This window comes from Palaemon carinicauda, unplaced genomic scaffold (genome assembly GCF_036898095.1).
Source record: "Palaemon carinicauda isolate YSFRI2023 unplaced genomic scaffold, ASM3689809v2 scaffold224, whole genome shotgun sequence".
Lineage (NCBI taxonomy): Eukaryota > Metazoa > Arthropoda > Malacostraca > Decapoda > Palaemonidae > Palaemon > Palaemon carinicauda.
Window position 1 is genome coordinate 152,593 of NW_027169855.1, and position 23,916 is coordinate 176,508.

General features: G+C 38.3%; 1 long non-coding RNA gene across 1 annotated transcript in view; it reads right to left on the bottom strand.

Moving 5' to 3' along the window:
- Positions 1 to 14,809: 14,809 nt before the first annotated feature.
- The window catches only part of LOC137636080 (uncharacterized), a 29,488-nt gene continuing 20,381 nt past the window's right edge, over positions 14,810 to 23,916 (bottom strand). The window contains exon 4 of the long non-coding RNA XR_011042916.1: positions 14,810 to 15,102. This is a non-coding gene — a long non-coding RNA (uncharacterized lncRNA). The remainder of the gene's footprint in view (positions 15,103 to 23,916) is intronic.

Genomic DNA, 23,916 nt, shown 5'->3' on the forward strand with positions numbered 1-23,916 from the left:
TGTTCCCCATGGATATTCATGTCCAATATTGGTTCTCCCAGAATATTCATGTCAAATTTTTGTTCCCCATGGATATTCATGTCCAATATTTGTTCTCCCAGAATATTCATGTCCAATTTTTGTTCCCCATGGATATTCATGTCCAATTTTTGTTCCCCATGGATATTCATGTCCAATATTTGTTCTCCCAGAATATTCATGTCCAATTTTTGTTCCCCCTGAATATTCATGTCCAATTTTTGTTCCCCATGAATATTCATGTCCAATTTTTGTTCCCCATGGATATTCATGTCCAATATTTGTTCTCCCAGAATATTCATGTCCAATTTTTGTTCCCCCTGAATATTCATGTCCAATTTTTGTTCCCCATGAATATTCATGTCCAATTTTTGTTCCCCATGGATATTCATGTCCAATATTTGTTCTCCCAGAATATTCATGTCCAATTTTTGTTCCCCATGGATATTCATGTCCAATATTTGTTCTCCCAGAATATTCATGTCCAATTTTTGTTCCCCCTGAATATTCATGTCCAATTTTTGTTCCCCATGAATATTCATGTCCAATTTTTGTTCCCCATGGATATTCATGTCCAATATTTGTTCTCCCAGAATATTCATGTCCAATTTTTGTTCCCCATGGATATTCATGTCCAATATTTGTTCTCCCAGAATATTCATGTCCAATTTTTGTTCCCCATGAATATTCATGTCCAATTTTTGTTCCCCATGAATATTCATGTCCAATTTTTGTTCCCCATGGATATTCATGTCCAATATTTGTTCTCCCAGAATATTCATGTCCAATTTTTGTTCCCCATGGATATTCATGTCCAATATTTGTTCTCCCAGAATATTCATGTCCAATTTCTGTTCCCCCTGAATATTCATGTCCAATTTTTGTTCCCCATGAATATTCATGTCCAATTTTTGTTCCCCATGAATATTCATGTCCAATTTTTGTTCCCCATGGATATTCATGTCCAATATTTGTTCTCCCAGAATATTCATGTCCAATTTTTGTTCCCCATGAATATTCATGTCCAATTTTTGTTCCCCATGGATATTCATGTCCAATATTTGTTCTCCCAGAATATTCATGTCCAATTCTTGTTCCCCCTGAATATTCATGTCCAATTTTTGTTCCCCATGGATATTCATGTCCAATATTTGTTCTCCCAGAATATTCATGTCCAATTTTTGTTCCCCATGAATATTCATGTCCAATTTTTGTTCCCCATGAATATTCATGTCCAATTTTTGTTCCCCATGGATATTCATGTCCAATATTTGTCCTCCCAGAATATTCATGTCCAATTTTTGTTCCCCATGGATATTCATGTCCAATATTTGTTCTCCCAGAATATTCATGTCCAATTTTTGTTCCCCCTGAATATTCATGTCCAATTTTTGTTCCCCATGAATATTCATGTCCAATTTTTGTTCCCCATGGATATTCATGTCCAATATTTGTTCTCCCAGAATATTCATGTCCAATTTTTGTTCCCCATGAATATTCATGTCCAATTTTTGTTCCCCATGAATATTCATGTCCAATATTTGTTCTCCCAGAATATCCATGTCCAATTTTTGTTCCCCATGGATATTCATGTCCAATTTTTGTTCCCCATGGATATTCATGTCCAATTTTTGTTCCCCATGAATACTCATGTCCAATTTTTGTTCTCCCAGAATATTCATGTCCAATTTTTGTTCTCCATGGATATTCATGTCCAATTTTTGTTCTCCCAGAATATTCATGTCCAATTTTTGTTCTCCCAGAATATTCATGTCCAATTTTTGTTCCCCATGAATATTCATGTCCAATTTTTGTTCTCCCAGAATATTCATGTCCAATTTTTGTTCCCCATGGATATTCATATCCAATTTTTGTTCCCCATGGATATTCATGTCCAATATTTGTTCTCCCAGAATATTCATGTCCAATTTTTGTTCCCCATGAATATTCATGTCCAATTTTTTGTTGTCCTGAATATTCATGTCCAATATTTGTTCTCCCAGAATATTCATGTCCAATTTTTGTTCCCCATGGATATTCATGTCCAATATTTGTTCTCCCAGAATATTCATGTCCAATTTTTGTTCCCCCTGAATATTCATGTCCAATTTTTGTTCCCCATGAATATTCATGTCCAATTTTTGTTCCCCATGAATATTCATGTCCAATTTTTGTTCCCCATGGATATTCATGTCCAATTTTTGTTCCCCATGAATATTCATGTCCAATTTTTGTTCTCCCAGAATATTCATGTCCAATTTTTGTTCCCCATGAATATTCATGTCCAATTTTTGTTCTCCCTGAATATTCATGTCCAATTTTTGTTCCCCATGGATATTCATGTCCAATTTTTGTTCCCCATGGATATTCATGTCCAATATTTGTTCTCCTAGAATATTCATGTCCAATTTTTGTTCCCCATGGATATTCATGTCCAATTTTTGTTCCCCATGGATATTCATGTCCAATTTTTGTTCCCCATGAATATTCATGTCCAATTTTTGTTCTCCCAGAATATTCATGTCCAATTTTTGTTCCCCATGAATATTCATGTCCAATTTTTGTTCTCCCAGAATATTCATGTCCAATTTTTGTTCCCCATGGATATTCATGTCCAATTTTTGTTCTCCCAGAATATTCATGTCCAATTTTTGTTCCCCATGAATATTCATGTCCAATTTTTGTTCTCCCAGAATATTCATGTCCAATTTTTGTTCCCCATGGATATTCATGTCCAATTTTTGTTCCCCATGGATATTCATGTCCAATATTTGTTCTCCCAGAATATTCATGTCCAATTTTTGTTGCCCATGGATATTCATGTCCAATTTTTGTTCCCCATGGATATTCATGTCCAATTTTTGTTCCCCATGAATATTCATGTCCAATTTTTGTTCCCCATGTATATTCATGTCCAATATTTGTTCTCCCAGAATATTCATGTCCAATTTTTGTTCCCCATGGATATTCATGTCCAATATTTGTTCTCCCAGAATATTCATGTCCAATTTTTGTTCCCCCTGAATATTCATGTCCAATTTTTGTTCCCCATGGATATTCATATCCAATTTTTGTTCCACATGAATATTCATGTCCAATATTTGTTCTCCTAGAATATTCATGTCCAATTTTGGTTCCCCCTGAATATTCATGTCCAATTTTTGTTCCCCATGGATATTCATGTCCAATTTCTGTTCCCCATGGATATTCATGTCCAATATTTGTTCTCCCAGAATATTCATGTCCAATTTTTGTTCCCCATGAATATTCATGTCCAATATTTGTTCTCCCAGAATATTCATGTCCAATTTTTGTTCTCCATGAATATTCATGTCCAATTTTTTGTTCCCCATGGATATTCATGTCCAATTTTTGTTCCCCATGGATATTCATGTCCAATATTTGTTCTCCTAGAATATTCATGTCCAATTTTTGTTCTCCATGAATATTCATGTCCAATTTTTTGTTCCCCATGGATATTCATGTCCAATTTTTGTTCCCCATGAATATTCATGTCCAATATTTGTTCTCCCAGAATATTCATGTCCAATTTTTGTTCTCCATGAATATTCATGTCCAATTTTTTGTTCCCCATGGATATTCATGTCCAATTTTTGTTCCCCATGGATATTCATGTCCAATTTTTGTTCCCCATGGATATTCATGTCCAATTTTTGTTCCCCATGGATATTCATGTCCAATTTTTGTTCCCCATGGATATTCATGTCCAATATTTGTTCTCCCAGAATATTCATGTCCAATTTTTGTTCCCCATGGATATTCATGTCCAATATTTGTTCTCCCAGAATATTCATGTCCAATTTTTGTTCCCCCTGAATATTCATGTCCAATTTTTGTTCCCCATGGATATAAATATCCAATTTTTGTTCCCCATGAATATTCATGTCCAATATTTGTTCTCCCAGAATATTCATGTCCAATTTTTGTTCCCCATGGATATTCATGTCCAATTTCTGTTCCCCATGGATATTCATGTCCAATATTTGTTCTCCCAGAATATTCATGTCCAATTTTGGTTCCCCCTGAATATTCATGTCCAATTTTTGTTCCCCATGGATATTCATGTCCAATTTTTGTTCCCCATGAATATTCATGTCCAATTTTTGTTCCCCATGGATATTCATGTCCAATATTTGTTCTCCCAGAATATTCATGTCCAATATTTGTTCTCCATGAATATTCATGTCCAATTTTTTGTTGTCCTGAATATTCATGTCCAATATTTGTTCTGCCAGAATGTTCATGTCCAATTTTTGTTCCCCATGTAAATTCATGTCCAATATTTGTTCTCCCAGAATATTCATGTCCAATTTTTGTTCCCCATGAATATTCATGTCCAATTTTTTGTTGTCCTGAATATTCATGTCCAATATTTGTTCTCCCAGAATATTCATGTCCAATTTTTGTTCCCCCTGAATATTCATGTCCAATTTTTGTTCCCCATGATTATTCATGTCCAATTTTTGTTCCCCATGGATATTCATGTCCAATATTGGTTCTCCCAGAATATTCATGTCAAATTTTTGTTCCCCATGGATATTCATGTCCAATATTTGTTCTCCCAGAATATTCATGTCCAATTTTTGTTCCCCATGGATATTCATGTCCAATTTTTGTTCCCCATGGATATTCATGTCCAATATTTGTTCTCCCAGAATATTCATGTCCAATTTTTGTTCCCCCTGAATATTCATGTCCAATTTTTGTTCCCCATGAATATTCATGTCCAATTTTTGTTCCCCATGGATATTCATGTCCAATATTTGTTCTCCCAGAATATTCATGTCCAATTTTTGTTCCCCCTGAATATTCATGTCCAATTTTTGTTCCCCATGAATATTCATGTCCAATTTTTGTTCCCCATGGATATTCATGTCCAATATTTGTTCTCCCAGAATATTCATGTCCAATTTTTGTTCCCCATGGATATTCATGTCCAATATTTGTTCTCCCAGAATATTCATGTCCAATTTTTGTTCCCCCTGAATATTCATGTCCAATTTTTGTTCCCCATGAATATTCATGTCCAATTTTTGTTCCCCATGGATATTCATGTCCAATATTTGTTCTCCCAGAATATTCATGTCCAATTTTTGTTCCCCATGGATATTCATGTCCAATATTTGTTCTCCCAGAATATTCATGTCCAATTTTTGTTCCCCATGAATATTCATGTCCAATTTTTGTTCCCCATGAATATTCATGTCCAATTTTTGTTCCCCATGGATATTCATGTCCAATATTTGTTCTCCCAGAATATTCATGTCCAATTTTTGTTCCCCATGGATATTCATGTCCAATATTTGTTCTCCCAGAATATTCATGTCCAATTTCTGTTCCCCCTGAATATTCATGTCCAATTTTTGTTCCCCATGAATATTCATGTCCAATTTTTGTTCCCCATGAATATTCATGTCCAATTTTTGTTCCCCATGGATATTCATGTCCAATATTTGTTCTCCCAGAATATTCATGTCCAATTTTTGTTCCCCATGAATATTCATGTCCAATTTTTGTTCCCCATGGATATTCATGTCCAATATTTGTTCTCCCAGAATATTCATGTCCAATTTTTGTTCCCCCTGAATATTCATGTCCAATTTTTGTTCCCCATGGATATTCATGTCCAATATTTGTTCTCCCAGAATATTCATGTCCAAATTTTGTTCCCCATGAATATTCATGTCCAATTTTTGTTCCCCATGAATATTCATGTCCAATTTTTGTTCCCCATGGATATTCATGTCCAATATTTGTTCTCCCAGAATATTCATGTCCAATTTTTGTTCCCCATGGATATTCATGTCCAATATTTGTTCTCCCAGAATATTCATGTCCAATTTTTGTTCCCCCTGAATATTCATGTCCAATTTTTGTTCCCCATGAATATTCATGTCCAATTTTTGTTCCCCATGGATATTCATGTCCAATATTTGTTCTCCCAGAATATTCATGTCCAATTTTTTTTCCCCATGAATATTCATGTCCAATTTTTGTTCCCCATGAATATTCATGTCCAATATTTGTTCTCCCAGAATATCATGTCCAATTTTTGTTCCCCATGGATATTCATGTCCAATTTTTGTTCCCCATGGATATTCATGTCCAATTTTTGTTCCCCATGAATACTCATGTCCAATTTTTGTTCTCCCAGAATATTCATGTCCAATTTTTGTTCTCCATGGATATTCATGTCCAATTTTTGTTCTCCCAGAATATTCATGTCCAATTTTTGTTCTCCCAGAATATTCATGTCCAATTTTTGTTCCCCATGAATATTCATGTCCAATTTTTGTTCTCCCAGAATATTCATGTCCAATTTTTGTTCCCCATGGATATTCATATCCAATTTTTGTTCCCCATGGATATTCATGTCCAATATTTGTTCTCCCAGAATATTCATGTCCAATTTTTGTTCCCCATGAATATTCATGTCCAATTTTTTGTTGTCCTGAATATTCATGTCCAATATTTGTTCTCCCAGAATATTCATGTCCAATTTTTGTTCCCCATGGATATTCATGTCCAATATTTGTTCTCCCAGAATATTCATGTCCAATTTTTGTTCCCCCTGAATATTCATGTCCAATTTTTGTTCCCCCTGAATATTCATGTCCAATTTTTGTTCCCCATGAATATTCATGTCCAATTTTTGTTCCCCATGGATATTCATGTCCAATTTTTGTTCCCCATGAATATTCATGTCCAATTTTTGTTCTCCCAGAATATTCATGTCCAATTTTTGTTCCCCATGAATATTCATGTCCAATTTTTGTTCTCCCTGAATATTCATGTCCAATTTTTGTTCCCCATGGATATTCATGTCCAATTTTTGTTCCCCATGGATATTCATGTCCAATATTTGTTCTCCTAGAATATTCATGTCCAATTTTTGTTCCCCATGGATATTCATGTCCAATTTTTGTTCCCCATGGATATTCATGTCCAATTTTTGTTCCCCATGAATATTCATGTCCAATTTTTGTTCTCCCAGAATATTCATGTCCAATTTTTGTTCCCCATGAATATTCATGTCCAATTTTTGTTCTCCCAGAATATTCATGTCCAATTTTTGTTCCCCATGGATATTCATGTCCAATTTTTGTTCTCCCAGAATATTCATGTCCAATTTTTGTTCCCCATGAATATTCATGTCCAATTTTTGTTCTCCCAGAATATTCATGTCCAATTTTTGTTCCCCATGGATATTCATGTCCAATTTTTGTTCCCCATGGATATTCATGTCCAATATTTGTTCTCCCAGAATATTCATGTCCAATTTTTGTTGCCCATGGATATTCATGTCCAATTTTTGTTCCCCATGGATATTCATGTCCAATTTTTGTTCCCCATGAATATTCATGTCCAATTTTTGTTCCCCATGTATATTCATGTCCAATATTTGTTCTCCCAGAATATTCATGTCCAATTTTTGTTCCCCATGGATATTCATGTCCAATATTTGTTCTCCCAGAATATTCATGTCCAATTTTTGTTCCCCCTGAATATTCATGTCCAATTTTTGTTCCCCATGGATATTCATATCCAATTTTTGTTCCCCATGAATATTCATGTCCAATATTTGTTCTCCCAGAATATTCATGTCCAATTTTGGTTCCCCCTGAATATTCATGTCCAATTTTTGTTCCCCATGGATATTCATGTCCAATTTCTGTTCCCCATGGATATTCATGTCCAATATTTGTTCTCCCAGAATATTCATGTCCAATTTTTGTTCCCCATGAATATTCATGTCCAATATTTGTTCTCCCAGAATATTCATGTCCAATTTTTGTTCTCCATGAATATTCATGTCCAATTTTTTGTTCCCCATGGATATTCATGTCCAATTTTTGTTCCCCATGGATATTCATGTCCAATATTTGTTCTCCTAGAATATTCATGTCCAATTTTTGTTCTCCATGAATATTCATGTCCAATTTTTTGTTCCCCATGGATATTCATGTCCAATTTTTGTTCCCCATGAATATTCATGTCCAATATTTGTTCTCCCAGAATATTCATGTCCAATTTTTGTTCTCCATGAATATTCATGTCCAATTTTTTGTTCCCCATGGATATTCATGTCCAATTTTTGTTCCCCATGGATATTCATGTCCAATTTTTGTTCCCCATGGATATTCATGTCCAATTTTTGTTCCCCATGGATATTCATGTCCAATTTTTGTTCCCCATGGATATTCATGTCCAATATTTGTTCTCCCAGAATATTCATGTCCAATTTTTGTTCCCCATGGATATTCATGTCCAATATTTGTTCTCCCAGAATATTCATGTCCAATTTTTGTTCCCCCTGAATATTCATGTCCAATTTTTGTTCCCCATGGATATAAATATCCAATTTTTGTTCCCCATGAATATTCATGTCCAATATTTGTTCTCCCAGAATATTCATGTCCAATTTTTGTTCCCCATGGATATTCATGTCCAATTTCTGTTCCCCATGGATATTCATGTCCAATATTTGTTCTCCCAGAATATTTATGTCCAATTTCTGTTCCCCATGGATATTCATGTCCAATATTTGTTCTCCCAGAATATTCATGTCCAATTTTGGTTCCCCCTGAATATTCATGTCCAATTTTTGTTCCCCATGGATATTCATGTCCAATTTTTGTTCCCCATGAATATTCATGTCCAATTTTTGTTCCCCATGGATATTCATGTCCAATATTTGTTCTCCCAGAATATTCATGTCCAATATTTGTTCTCCATGAATATTCATGTCCAATTTTTTGTTGTCCTGAATATTCATGTCCAATATTTGTTCTGCCAGAATGTTCATGTCCAATTTTTGTTCCCCATGTAAATTCATGTCCAATATTTGTTCTCCCAGAATATTCATGTCCAATTTTTGTTCCCCCTGAATATTCATGTCCAATTTTTTGTTTTCCTGAATATTCATGTCCAAGTTTTGTTCCCCGTGTATATTCATGTCTAATACTTGTCCTCCTAGAATATTCATGTCCAATATTTTGTTTTCCTGAATATTCATGTCCAAGTTTTGTTCCCCGTGTATATTCATGTCTAATACTTGTCCTCCTAGAATATTCATGTCCAATTTTTTGTTTTCCTGAATATTCATGTCCAAGTTTTGTTCCCCATGTACAGTATATTCATACCTAATTTTCTATTCCCTCTCACTAATCAGGTCCAATTTTTTGTTCCCTTTCTATTCATGTCCAATTTTTTGTTCCCTTTCTATTCATGTCCAACATTTTCGTTCCCCCTCTATTCATGTCCAATATCTTCTATTTCACCTCTATATTCATGTCCATATTTTGTTCTCTCCTCTCTACACTCTTCTAAGTCCCTTATCTAAATTAATTTCCTTAGTGCCAGTATTTTTTTCTTTCATTTAAGTCAAAATTTATATGTTGATCTTCCATTGATTCTCCTTCATTTGTTTTATTGTTGGGTTTATATGTGGTAATTTGTCCCTTATTCAATTTCAACGAGAATACCATTTTTTCTTTTTCATAATAGTTTTATATCTAGTTTAATGAAATAATTTTTTGACTCAAAACTCTCAAAATTTGACATACTGATCAGGGTTTATTTTAGGGAAATAATTGACTAAAAGCTCTGAGAATTTACCTAACTGACCAGGGTTTATTTTAGGGAAATAATTGACTAAAAGCTCTGAGAATTTTCCTTACTGATCAGGGTTTATTTTAGGGAAATAATTGACTAAAAGCTCTGAGAATTTACCATACTGATCAGTGTTTATTTTAGGGAAATAATAGACTCAAAGCTCTCAGAATTTGACATACTGATAAGTGTTTATTTTAGGGAAATAATTGACTCGAAGCTCTCAGAATTTGACATACTGATCAGGGTTTATTTTAGGGAAATAATTGGCTCAAAGCTCTCAGAATTTACCTTACTGATTAGGGTTTATTTTAGGGAAATAATTGGCTCAAAGCTCTCAGAATTTACCTTACTGATCAGGGTTTATTTTAGGGAAATAATAGACTCAAAGCTCTCAGAATTTGCCTTACTAATCAGGGTTTATTTTAGGGAAATAATTGGCTCAAAGCTCTCAGAATTTACCTTACTGATCAGGGTTTATTTTAGGGAAATAATTGACTCGAAGCTCTCAGAATTTGCCTTACTAATCAGGGTTTATTTTAGGGAAATAATTGACTCAAAGCTATAGTCATGATATGTCAGCTTTCGTGAATTCAACGGAGAAAGAAGGGATGTTTTGTCTAGTCTCTAGTCAAATTTCATCAGTCAGGAATTATTTCATGTAAAACATGTTCATAATATACGACAATACTAATTCAGATTTTATTATTCACAGGAATGAGCTTCGATAGCAGAGTGTGCGCCAGTCCTGTGAGCCAGTCCTGTGAGCCCTCAAGAGGAGAGAGTGGCAGTCCTGTGAGCCCTCAAGAGGAGAGAGTGGCAGTCCTGTGAGCCGTCAAGAGGAGAGAGTGGCAGTCCTGTGAGCCCTCAAGAGGAGAGAGTGGCAGTCCTGTGAGCCATCAAGAGGAGTGTGCGCCAGTCCTGTGAGCCAGTCCTGTGAGCCCTCAAGAGGAGAGAGTGGCAGTCCTGTGAGCCCTCAAGAGGAGAGAGTGGCAGTCCTGTGAGCCCTCAAGAGGAGAGAGTGGCAGTCCTGTGAGCCCTCAAGAGGAGAGAGTGGCAGTCCTGTGAGCCCTCAAGAGGAGAGAGTGGCAGTCCTGTGAGCCATCAAGAGGAGAGTGTGGCAGTCCTGTGAGCCATCAAGAGGAGAGCGCCAGTCCTGTGAGCCCACAAGAGGAGAGAGTGGCAGTCCTGTGAGCCCACAAGAGGAGAGAGTGGCAGTCCTGTGAGCCCACAAGAGGAGAGAGTGGCAGTCCTGTGAGCCATCAAGAGGAGAGAGTGGCAGTCCTGTGAGCCATCAAGAGGAGAGAGTGGCAGTCCTGTGAGCCATCAAAAGGAGAGAGTGGCAGTCCTGTGAGCCATCAAGAGGAGAGAGTGGCAGTCCTGTGAGCCATCAAGAGGAGAGAGTGGCAGTCCTGTGAGCCATCAAGAGGAGAGTGTGGCAGTCCTGTGAGCCATCAAGAGGAGAGCGCCAGTTCTGTGAGCCATCAAGAGGAGAGAGTGGCAGTCCTGTGAGCCCACAAGAGGAGAGAGTGGCAGTCCTGTGAGCCATCAAGAGGAGAGAGTGGCAGTCCTGTGAGCCATCAAGAGGAGAGAGTGGCAGTCCTGTGAGCCATCAAAAGGAGAGAGTGGCAGTCCTGTGAGCCATCAAGAGGAGAGAGTGGCAGTCCTGTGAGCCATCAAGAGGAGAGAGTGGCAGTCCTGTGAGCCATCAAGAGGAGAGAGTGGCAGTCCTGTGAGCCATCAAGAGGAGAGCGCCAGTTCTGTGAGCCATCAAGAGGAGAGAGTGGCAGTCCTGTGAGCCATCAAGAGGAGAGTGTGGCAGTCCTGTGAGCCATCAAGAGGAGAGCGCCAGTTCTGTGAGCCATCAAGAGGAGAGAGTGGCAGTCCTGTGAGCCATCAAGAGGAGAGTGTGGCAGTCCTGTGAGCCATCAAGAGGAGAGCGCCAGTTCAGTGAGCCATCAAGAGGAGAGAGTGGCAGTCCTGTGAGCCATCAAGAGGAGAGTGTGGCAGTCCTGTGAGCCATCAAGAGGAGAGCGCCAGTTCTGTGAGCCCTCAAGAGGAGAGAGTGGCAGTCCTGTGAGCCATCAAGAGGAGAGCGCCAGTCCTGTGAGCCCTCAAGAGGAGAGAGTGGCAGTCCTGCGAGGCATCGAGGAGAGAGTGGCAGTCCTGCGAGGCATCGAGGAGAGAGTGGCAGTTCTGCGAGGCCTCAAGAGGAGAGAGTGGCAGTCCTGTGAGCCATCAAGAGGAGAGAGTGGCAGTCCTGTGAGCCATCAAGAGGAGAGAGTGGCAGTCCTGTGAGGCATCAAGAGGAGAGAGTGGCAGTCCTGTGAGCCATCAAGAGGAGAGAGTGGCAGTCCTGTGAGGCATCAAGAGGAGAGAGTGGCAGTCCTGTGAGGCATCAAGAGGAGAGAGTGGCAGTCCTGTGAGCCATCAAGAGGAGAGAGTGGCAGTCCTGTGAGCCATCAAGAGGAGAGAGTGGCAGTCCTGTGAGGCATCAAGAGGAGAGAGTGGCAGTCCTGTGAGCCATCAAGAGGAGAGAGTGGCAGTCCTGTGAGCCATCAAGAGGAGAGAGTGGCAGTCCTGTGAGCCATCAAGAGGAGAGAGTGGCAGTCCTGTGAGGCATCAAGAGGAGAGAGTGGCAGTCCTGTGAGCCATCAAGAGGAGAGAGTGGCAGTCCTGTGAGGCATCAAGAGGAGAGAGTGGCAGTCCTGTGAGGCATCAAGAGGAGAGAGTGGCAGTCCTGTGAGCCATCAAGAGGAGAGAGTGGCAGTCCTGTGAGGCATCAAGAGGAGAGAGTGGCAGTCCTGTGAGCCATCAAGAGGAGAGAGTGGCAGTCCTGTGAGGCATCAAGAGGAGAGAGTGGCAGTCCTGTGAGGCATCAAGAGGAGAGAGTGGCAGTCCTGTGAGCCATCAAGAGGAGAGAGTGGCAGTCCTGTGAGGCATCAAGAGGAGAGAGTGGCAGTCCTGTGAGCCATCAAGAGGAGAGAGTGGCAGTCCTGTGAGGCATCAAGAGGAGAGAGTGGCAGTCCTGTGAGCCATCAAGAGGAGAGAGTGGCAGTCCTGTGAGCCATCAAGAGGAGAGAGTGGCAGTCCTGTGAGCCATCAAGAGGAGAGAGTGGCAGTCCTGTGAGGCATCAAGAGGAGAGAGTGGCAGTCCTGTGAGCCATCAAGAGGAGAGAGTGGCAGTCCTGTGAGGCATCAAGAGGAGAGAGTGGCAGTCCTGTGAGGCATCAAGAGGAGAGAGTGGCAGTCCTGTGAGCCATCAAGAGGAGAGAGTGGCAGTCCTGTGAGCCATCAAGAGGAGAGAGTGGCAGTCCTGTGAGGCATCAAGAGGAGAGAGTGGCAGTCCTGTGAGCCATCAAGAGGAGAGAGTGGCAGTCCTGTGAGCCATCAAGAGGAGAGAGTGGCAGTCCTGTGAGCCATCAAGAGGAGAGAGTGGCAGTCCTGTGAGGCATCAAGAGGAGAGAGTGGCAGTCCTGTGAGCCATCAAGAGGAGAGAGTGGCAGTCCTGTGAGGCATCAAGAGGAGAGAGTGGCAGTCCTGTGAGCCATCAAGAGGAGAGAGTGGCAGTCCTGTGAGCCATCAAGAGGAGAGAGTGGCAGTCCTGTGAGCCATCAAGAGGAGAGAGTGGCAGTCCTGTGAGCCATCAAGAGGAGAGAGTGGCAGTCCTGTGAGGCCTCAAGAGGAGAGAGTGGCAGTCCTGTGAGCCCTCAAGAGGAGAGAGTGGCAGTCCTGTGAGCCATCAAGAGGAGAGAGTGGCAGTCCTGTGAGCCCACAAGAGGAGAGAGTGGCAGTCCTGTGAGGCCTCAAGAGGAGAGAGTGGCAGTCCTGTGAGCCCACAAGAGGAGAGAGTGGCAGTCCTGTGAGGCCTCAAGAGGAGAGAGTGGCAGTCCTGTGACCCATTAAGAGGAGAGAGTGGCAGTCCTGTGAGCCCACAAGAGGAGAGAGTGGCAGTCCTGTGAGGCCTCAAGAGGAGAGAGTGGCAGTCCTGTGAGCCCACAAGAGGAGAGAGTGGCAGTCCTGTGAGGCATCAAGAGGAGAGAGTGGCAGTCCTGTGAGCCATCAAGAGGAGAGAGTGGCAGTCCTGTGAGCCATCAAGAGGAGAGAGTGGCAGTCCTGTGAGCCATCAAGAGGAGAGAGTGGCAGTCCTGTGAGCCATCAAGAGGAGAGAGTGGCAGTCCTGTGAGCCATCAAGAGGAGAGAGTGGCAGTCCTGTGAGCCATCAAGAGGAGAGAGTGGCAGTCCTGTGAGCCATCAAGAGGAGAGAGTGGCAGTCCTGTGAGCCATCAAGAGGAGAGAGTGGCAGTCCTGTGAGCCATCAAGAGGAGAGAGTGGCAGTCCTGTGAGCCATCAAGAGGAGAGAGTGGCAGTCCTGTGAGCCATCAAGAGGAGAGAGTGGCAGTCCTGTGAGCCATCAAGAGGAGAGAGTGGCAGTCCTGTGAGCCATCAAGAGGAGAGAGTGGCAGTCCTGTGAGCCATCAAGAGGAGAGAGTGGCAGTCCTGTGAGCCATCAAGAGGAGAGAGTGGCAGTCCTGTGAGCCATCAAGAGGAGCGCCTCCCCCCCCATATAAAAAAAGTCAGCCGGTAATCCAGGGCTTATATAATGCAGTTTCTGGACACTCTTCGTAGTTTCTGGACACTCTTCGTAAACGTTTGAATGTATAAAGCAATTGTGAATTTTAATTTTTTTTTTTTTTTTGGCTGTTTGGGCAGTTTTCGGGCAGTGAAGTTTTTATTTTTGTTTGGCTGCTTGGGCAGTTTTCGGGCAGTGGTTTTTTTTTTTTTTGGTTGCTTGGGCAGTTTTCGGGCAGTGAAGTTTTCCATTTTGTATATAAATTTGCCTGTCAACTTTGTGTATTTCAGTGTTCAAGGCTTGCTTTTGAAAGTCATATTTTTTTGCCTGTCAACTTTCTATTTCCGTGTTTGAAGTGTTGCCTTGAATAATTTATTTTCCCTAAATCTTTTAGCTTTATTCATTTTTGGTTTATTCATTTTTGGCCTTTATTATATTTATATTTTTCCTGTCAACTCTATATATTCCTATGTTCAAATATTTTTTCAAATGTGAAAAATAAAAGAAAAATGCAAATACAAGTTTCATTTCAAAATCACAAAATACAAAAAAAAAAAAGGGGTGTATTCAAAGAATAAGTATTGAATCACAGGTTTATTTCATTTGAAGGTTTCTCACAGATACAGCATAAAAATGGTGTTAAGAGTTCAATGAGCAGTCAATTTTAGCCTCTCGAGTTGCCTTTAGCTATTTTGTTTTCCATTTTTCAAAGATAGGTATGCAGACTTTAGTACCAGGGAGGAATGAGCGACCAGGGTCCCCCCTCGCTGGTAGTGGTTCCAGATTATTCCAATACCAGCCGGAAGACGGGCAAGGCGGTGTTGCCCTTCCAGGTATACCCCATTCAGCTGCTAGAAGCACCGAGATCCCGACCATTTCTGAAAAGTTATACATATACTTGAGACATAGAAAATGGGAATCAGCTATGCCAATTAGCCTGAAATACTTATGCATGCAATATGTGGGAAAACTGCAAATTTCCCAAGTGGCCTGGAAAAGTTATAGTTATACATATATACTTGAACCGTAGAAAATGAGGAAAAAATGGGAATTCGCCAAGGGAAACTGGAAAAGTTATCAATACATATATACAAGAAACTTACAAACTGGGAATCCAATATTCAAATTAGCCAAATGGACTGGAAAAGTTATGAATGCATCTAAGCATAGAAAATGAGATTCATAATTATTAGCCAAATGAAACTGATAAATTACTTATTGTTAGACAAATCCTGATATGGACACGAAATTTTAGGAGATCAATTGAATAATGTAAGATGATGTAATAGTTTGGCAAGGTCAAAAATTCATTGTGCAGTATAGGAATAAAATATCCAAATATGACAAAATTCAGAAATAAAAAATATATTGAGATTAAATCTATACTTATTAGAGAGTAAAGAAAGATAATTGTTTATGCTTTAAATAACGAGACAACCAGCCTATTTTACACATGAATGTGATGAATAGAATATATAGAAAAATCCATGATTCATGTGAAAGAAGTTTATGGTTGTGACTGAACGACGATGTGCAAAATATGCTTCTGGAAATAGTAACAATTTTACTGCATTTGGAATGGAATATAAATTGCCAATTAAAAAGTCTATATGGATGTCAACTACAGTCTATAATGGAAAAAGTAAGGTCTTTTATAGTATCACAATTGAGGTACAGTATATGTATTTACGTGGTTTAGTGTACAATACAGACTGGGGAAATACTGATATCTAATTTTCAAAGACAAACAAATATATTTGGGTCCCTACATCCTAAAAACAATGTAATGAAAGCAGTCTTTATCATTAACTGCTACAACCCTAGCAGGATGCTATAAGCCCATGGGAAAAAGGAAATTTTGAATGTTGGTCATGTGAGAAACTTGAGTCTGAAGGAACGTATGTTTTAAGAGTATCTTTGGTCAGAATGGTTAAGTTCCTTGCAAATAAGAGATTTAAAAAAGAGAACTAAATGAAGTCAGTTGCTTGATTGAAGAGAACAGGCAGAGATAGAACTCCCTCTCTGAATAAATACTTAATGAATGCAGTATGTAAAGGTGATAAGGATCAATCACTGATGGGAAAAGAAGCAATTAGTTCATGAGTGAAGAATAAGTGTGTTATGATTCATGTGGAAGAATGGAATGACAGAAAAGGCAATAAAATAAGGAGTCAGATATGCCGTTCGATATTAGAGAGAGAGAGAGAGAGAGAGAGAGAGAGAGAGAGAGAGAGAGAGAGAGAGAGAGAGAGAGAGAGAGAGAGAGAGAGAGAGAGAGAGAGAGAGAGGTTATTAAACTAGGAAGTGCATGAAAACATATTTCAAAGGAAATTCAAGTAGAGTTTAGAATGGAAAATGAAGCAAGACTGAAAGGAATGTCTGACATAGTATTATATAGGGGTTATTTATATACTTTGTCGTACTGTCTGTATTAAAGTGATTTGTGCAAGGTTAATGAGTGAAAGTAGATAGTGCATTGAATAAAACTCGGTACTGTAATGTATAATGCTTATTTGACTCTAGTCCTTGTAGCTCTAAGGAACTGTAAAGGAAATTTGTTTATAATAAACTAAAAGGAAAAGTACATAAATAACACTAATAAAACATACAACATAAGGGAAAGGGCAACATGCCAAGGTAACAGATAGATAGGCATTGAGAAGCTAGACTTTAACAAGCTTGCTTCAGTATATCGCTAGATATAGCAAGAATTATTTTTGGGGGAAATGTTGGAGTCTATTAGTGATAGGCTCTGGGTCACGTGCTGTTAAGGGAGGTCACAAGTTGATATTTGAAACTATTGATTGATTGATTGATTTTAGGTTTTCTGGCATCCTGAGATGACAGTACTATATTATTATTATTATTATTATTATTATTATTATTATTATTATTATTATTATTATTACTTGCTAAGCTACAACCATAGTTGGAAAAGCAGGATGCTATAAGCCCAGGGGCCCCAACAGGTAAAATAGCCCAGTGAGGAAAGGAAACAAGGAAAAATGAAATGTTTCAAAAACAGTAACAACAATAAAATAGATATTTCCTAAATAAACTATAACAATTTAACAAAACAGTGGAAGAGAAATTAGATAGGATTGTGTGTCCGATTTTACCCTCAAACAAGAGAACTCTGACCCAAGACAGTGGAAGACCATAGTACAGAGGCTATGGCCCTACTCAAGACTAGAGAACAATGGTTTGATTTGAGTGTGTCCTTTTTCCAGAAGAGCTACTTACTATGGCTAAAAGGTTTAAATAAATGAAAGCAGACATCAAGACTATTTCAGATGAATTTGATAAAAAGACCATGTATAGGAGAACCAATAATTCATGTGAAAGGATGGAGAGACAGAAATAAGTGTGAACCATTTAGTATTTGTAAGTTCTTGTGTGAGACCAAATATCTTCAGTGAGATTAAAGGAAACAGTGAATGAGAAAGTGTAAAATATGATTGTGGAAATATAAGGAAATGGAAAAAATGTTACTGAATTTGGAGTGGAATATAGAAAAAGAGAAAAGTGTCAAGTAACATTATAGATAAATGTCATGCTGATTCCAAAATGAAAGGAGACAATGTAAGGTCTTGTATAATATCACATGAGAGAGATACAGTATTTGTTAATTATGTGGTTTAGTGTACGATAGAGACCGAGGTAACACAGAAATTTAGTAGAGAGGTAGCATTAGTAATTTGTCAATTTGCAAGAGCATAAAAAAAATTTGTGTTCGAGTTATATACCGTTTAATTAACAACGCTGGATAGAGTATATAGTGCTTTGATAAAGGTCCCTATATTTTGAAAGTAATGCCAAAACAAAAGGCAGACCTGATAATGAGTTAAGATACTTATTAAATTAGCATGTCGAGCAATTAGATGGACATACTCCCTTATACAATGGTAGGTGTTTCGAAAGTATTTGAGAAAAATACTAGAAGTTTATCAAGAACTGGGTTAATTACCTTTTATCTCAAAAGAGTTCTTTTGCTTGAGGGTACACTGACACTATTTAACTTCTTTTCCTCTTGTTTTGTTATTTTTTATAGTTTATATAGAAAATATTTATTTTAATGTTGTTACTGTTCTTGAAAGATTTTATTGTCCCTTGTTTCCTTCCCTCCCTGAGCTATTTTCTCTGTTGGGCCCACAAGGGCTTATAGCATCCGGCTTTTCCAACTAGGGTTGTAGCTTAATAATAATAATAATAATAATAATAATAATAATAATAATAATAATAATAATAATAATAATAATAATAATAATTGCTATAGTACCAATATTGAGATAGGCTTTGAGTGTGAGATACTACACTTGAAGAAAACGATGATGTGAAGTACGTTTGGATGGTAAAAAATGGATTTATTCCTATAAGTATTGCAAGAAAGAGATGGCAGAATTACTGCACTTGTAACAAATAGATTGTAAAATAGTTTCTTGATAGGTACTGGTGCAGAGATTTCCTGGGGCTACCTTAGCTAGAGAATGTGTCAAGTGGTCAAAGAACTGGACAGACATATTTCACTTTAGGGAGAAAGGAAGTGGACACTGAACATAATGTGAATACACGTGAATAAATGAGAGTAAGTGGTTCAATGTCTAATGTTTGAAGTAGGAGAGAGAGTTCAGATAATAGTTTACAAAGACTGGTTAAGTGTTGGTAAAGTAAAAAAAGTCTGAAAGACCATATATTGGGTCAAGTTCCTCTTACTTTAGGATACACTCGGGAAATATATTCTATCTAATTTCTCTTTCTCTTGTTTGGATTTGTTAAAATTTTTATAGTTTATATTGGAAATATTTATTTTATTGTTGTTACTGTTCTTAAAGTATTTTATTTTTCCCTGTTTCCTCTCCTCACAGGGTGATTTTCCCTGTTGGGACCCTGGGCTTATCGTATCCTGCTTTTCCAACTAGGGTTGTAGGTTAGCAAGCAATAATAATAATAATAATAATAATAATAATAATAATAATAATAATAATAATAATAATAGAATGTGATCTTGTAAACAAAACAGCGTAGGCAGTTAGGTAAAAGAAGAAACAGCCAATGAATGGAAGAACTCTCCTTGGGAATAAATACTTGATAATGGATGCAATCGATAAACGAGAGAAAAGCAGACCGCTATACAATTGCAGATGAGTTGAGAAATAAGAGGTCGAATGTTTCAGGATAATGATTGGAATGACAGACATAGTAACATTAAGAGTATCATATTTGAGCTTGTAGTGAGGGCAAGATTCGTCCATGCTGAGAGAGAGAGAGAGAGAGAAAGAGAGAGAGAGAGAGAAAGAGAGAGAGAGAGAGAGAGAGAGAGAGAGAGAGAGAGAGAGAGAGAGAGAGAGAGAGAGATGCAAATAATATACGGTATGTGGTAGATGAAGAAATATCAGATGAAGTGTGGAATAAATTCTGAAACATTGTCAAGTAGAGTTTGGAATGGAAGATGAACTAAGATTTAGGAGAAGGCCTTGTATCGTATAATATAATATAGGTGCTATGTGTCCTAGTTACGTGGTTTGATATACAGTGTCTGTATTAGTTACGTGGTTTGATATACAGTGTCTGTATTAAGTTGATCTGTGCAAGGTTAATGACTGCATGTGTATAGTTCATTGAATAAAGTTTGGTACTGTAGTGTATAGGCTTTTGGGCATTGTAACTCATAAGAAAGGCAAAGAAAAAGTAGTTTTTGTAATGAATTAACTAAAGGAAAAGTACCTAAATAAGAAGCAAAGTTACATACATACATATCCCAACAAATGAAACAACAAAGGGGACCTCTCCTCTCTACGTTCCTCCCAGCCTGACAAGGGACTCAACCGAGTTCAGCTGGTACTGCTAGGGTGACACAGCCCACCCTCCCCCGTTATCCACCGTAGATGAAGCTTCATAACGCTGAATCCCCTACTGCTGCTACCTCCGCGGTCATCTAAGGCACCGGAGTAAGCAGCAGGGCCTACCGGAACTGCGTCACAATCGCTCGCCATTCATTCCTATTTCTAGCACGCTCTCTTACCTCTCTCACATCACTCCATCCATCCACCCAAACCTTGGACTTCCTCATGTACTTCTCCCATCAACTCTTGAATTCATCACCTTCTTTAGCAGACAACCATTTTCCATTCTCTCAACATGGCCAAACCACCTCAACACATTCATATTCACTCTAGATGCTAACTCATTTTTTACACCCATTCTCACCCTCACTACTTCGTTCCTAACCCTATCTACTCGAGATACACCAGCTATACTCCTTAGACATTTCATCTCAAACACATTCAATTTCTGTCTCTCCGTCACTTTCATTCCCCACAACTCCGATCTATACATCACAGTTGGTACAATCACTTTCTCATACAGAACTTTCTTTGCATTCATGCCCAACCCTCTATTTTTTACTACTCCCTTAACTGTCCCAAATACTTTGCATCCTTCATTCACACTCTGACGTAAATCTGCTTCCACTCCACCATTTGCTGCAACTAAAGACCCCAAGTACTTGAACTGATACACCTGCTCAAGTAACTCTCCATTCAACATGACATTCAACCTCGCACCACCTTCCCTTCTCGTACATCTCATAACCTTACTCTTACCCACATTAACTCTCAACTTCCTTCTCTCACACACCCTTCCAAATTCTGTCACTAATCGGCCAAGCTTCTCTTCTGTGTCTGCAACCAGTACAGTATCATTCGCAAACTACAACTGATTTACCTCCCAATCATAGTCATTCTCGTCTACCAGTTTCAATCCTAGTCCAAGCACTTGAGCATTCACCTCTCTCACCACTCCAACATACAAGTTAAACAACCGCAGTGACATCACACATCCCTGTCTCGGCCCCACTCTTACCGGAAACCAATCGCTCACTTCATTTCCTATCCTAACACATGCTTTACTACCTTTGTAGAAACTTTTCACTGCTTGCAACAACCTTCCACTAACTCCATATAACCTCATCACATTCCACATTGCTTCCCTATCAACTCTATCATACGCTTTCTCCAGATCCATAAACGCAACATACACCTCCTTACCTTTTGCTAATTATTTCTTGCATATCTGCCTAGCTGTAGAAATCTGATTCATACAACCCCTACCTCTTCCAAAACCACCCTGTACTTCTAAGATTGCATTCTCTGTTTTATCCTTAATCCTATCAATCAGTACTCTACCATACACTTTTCTAACTACACTCAACAAACTAATACCCCTTGAATTACAACACTCATGCACATCTCCCTTACCCTTATATAGTGGTACAATACATGCACAAACCCAATCTACTGGTACCATTGACAACACAAAACACATATTAAACAATCTCACCAACCATTCAAGTACTGTCACACCCACTTCCTTCAACAACTCAGCTCTCACACCATCCATACCAGACGCTTTTCCTACTCTCGTTTCATCTAGTGCTCTCCTCACTTCCTCTCTTGTAATCTCTCTCTCATTCTCGTCTCCCATCACTGGCACCTCAACACCTGCAACAGCAATTATATCTGCCTCCCTATTATCCTCAACATTCAGTAAACTTTCAAAATATTCCGCCCACCTTTTCCTTGCCTCCTCTCCTTTTAACAACCTTCCATTTCCATCTTTCACTGTCTCTTCAATTCTTGAACCAGCCTTCCTTATACCCTTCACTTCTTTCCAAAACTACTACTTATTCTCTTCATATGAATGACCCAATCCCTGACCCCACCTCAGGTCAGCTGCCCTCTTTGCCTCACTTACCTTGCGCTTTACTTCCACATTTTTCTCTCTATATCTTTCATACTTCTCTACACTATTACTCAGCAGCCATTCTTCAAATTCCCTCTTTTCCTCTTCCGCTTTTACCTTCACTCCTTCATTCCACAGTTCACTGCCCTTCCTCATGCTGCCTCCAACAAACTTCTTGCCACACACATCACTTGAAGTTCCAACAAAACTTTCTTTTACTAACTTCCACTCCTCTAAATAACAACAACAACAACAACAACAATAATAATAATAATAATAATAATAATAATAATAATAATAATAATAATAATAATAATAATAATAATAATAATAATAATAATAATAATAATAATAATAATAATAATAATAATAATAATGTAGAAATGAGAAGGGACAAAGTACTAAGGCAAGCAGGTGGTGAGAATTAGGAACGCAGGTCACTAGAAAAATTTTATTTGGATATCGTTACTTTAATCTCATAAGATTAAAAAATGAAACTATTTGAGAAAAATGTCGATTTCTATCAATTATCAGCCCTGTGTCATTTGCTGTTGAGGGAGGTAAGGAGATGTAATTGAAGGGAGGAAATATCCAAATAGCTTACGTATATAGAGATGACAGCCAGAGTATTACTGTAGAATAGTTGTCCCATAAAATAAATACTTTTGAAGGAGTAAAGTTATTGATAGGATGCTCAATTGATTATAGTTGAAATGAAATTAAAGCATATATTAAGACTATTATGGATAAATGTGATTAAAAAAGTGTTTTTAATGGAGAACAAATAATTCATGCAAAAAGAATGGACAAATAAGAAAAGTGTCAACCAGTTAGTATTTGTAAGTTTCTATTTTGGGACCAAGAATTTTCGGTGAGATTGAATAAAAGAATGAAGGAAAATGTGTAGAAACATGAATGTGGAAATAGAAGAATTACTGCCAGTTCTTTGTTCAGACTGCATCTGTAACGTTTAGAACGCTTCCATAAGACTTAAATTACTGCCAGATCTTTGCTCAAACAGCTTCTATAATGTTTAAAAAGTTTCCTGGATGAAATGTAACTGAATTTGGAATGCAATATAAAAAGAAAGAAAATTAGAAATGAAAAATTCCAGATGAATAGAATACAAATTAGTCTAAAATGGAAAACGGAATGAGACTGAAAGTAAGGTCTTGTTTGATATCACATGGGAGAAACATTACCCTTTTTATGTGGTCCAGTGTGAAATACAGACAGAGGTAATAGATTCATTAGCAAGGGCATAAAATATGTTCGTGTTTGAGTTATACACAGTTTGATTAACAACGTTGGATAGTGTAGATAGTGCTTGATCAGGGTCCCTATATCTTAAAGGTAATGCAACAAAGACAGTCATGATAATGAGTTAAATACTGGAATGATACCTCGAGAAGACACTTATTAAAGTAGTAAGGTAAGCAATTAGATGGACAGAGTCCTTTGTATATTATTACTATTATTATCACTTGCTGAGCTACAACCCTAGTTGGTTGGGAAAACAGGATGCTATAAGCCCAGGGGCTCCAACCAGGAAAATAACCCAGTGAGGAAAGGAAACAATGAAAAAATATTCTAAGAACAGCAACAACAAAATAAGTATTTCCTATATAAACTATAAAACTTTTAACAAAACAAGAGGAAGAGAAATTAGATAGAATAGTGTGCCCGAGTGCACCCTCAAGACAGTGGTAGGTGTTTGAGAAGACATACAATGCCACTATTTGTAAGAATTAGATGGACAGACTACTTAACATATATCTAGGGTGAAGACAGTGGTAGGTGTTTGAGAAGTATATGAGAAAAATCTTAGATGCCTTTCAAGGCTAAACTTTATATCATTTACTCTTTATCCCAATAATGGACGGATAAGCATAGAAATGTTGAAGTGGAGGAGAAAAATGTAGAGATGAATGTGCTAAACATCAGCAAAACAG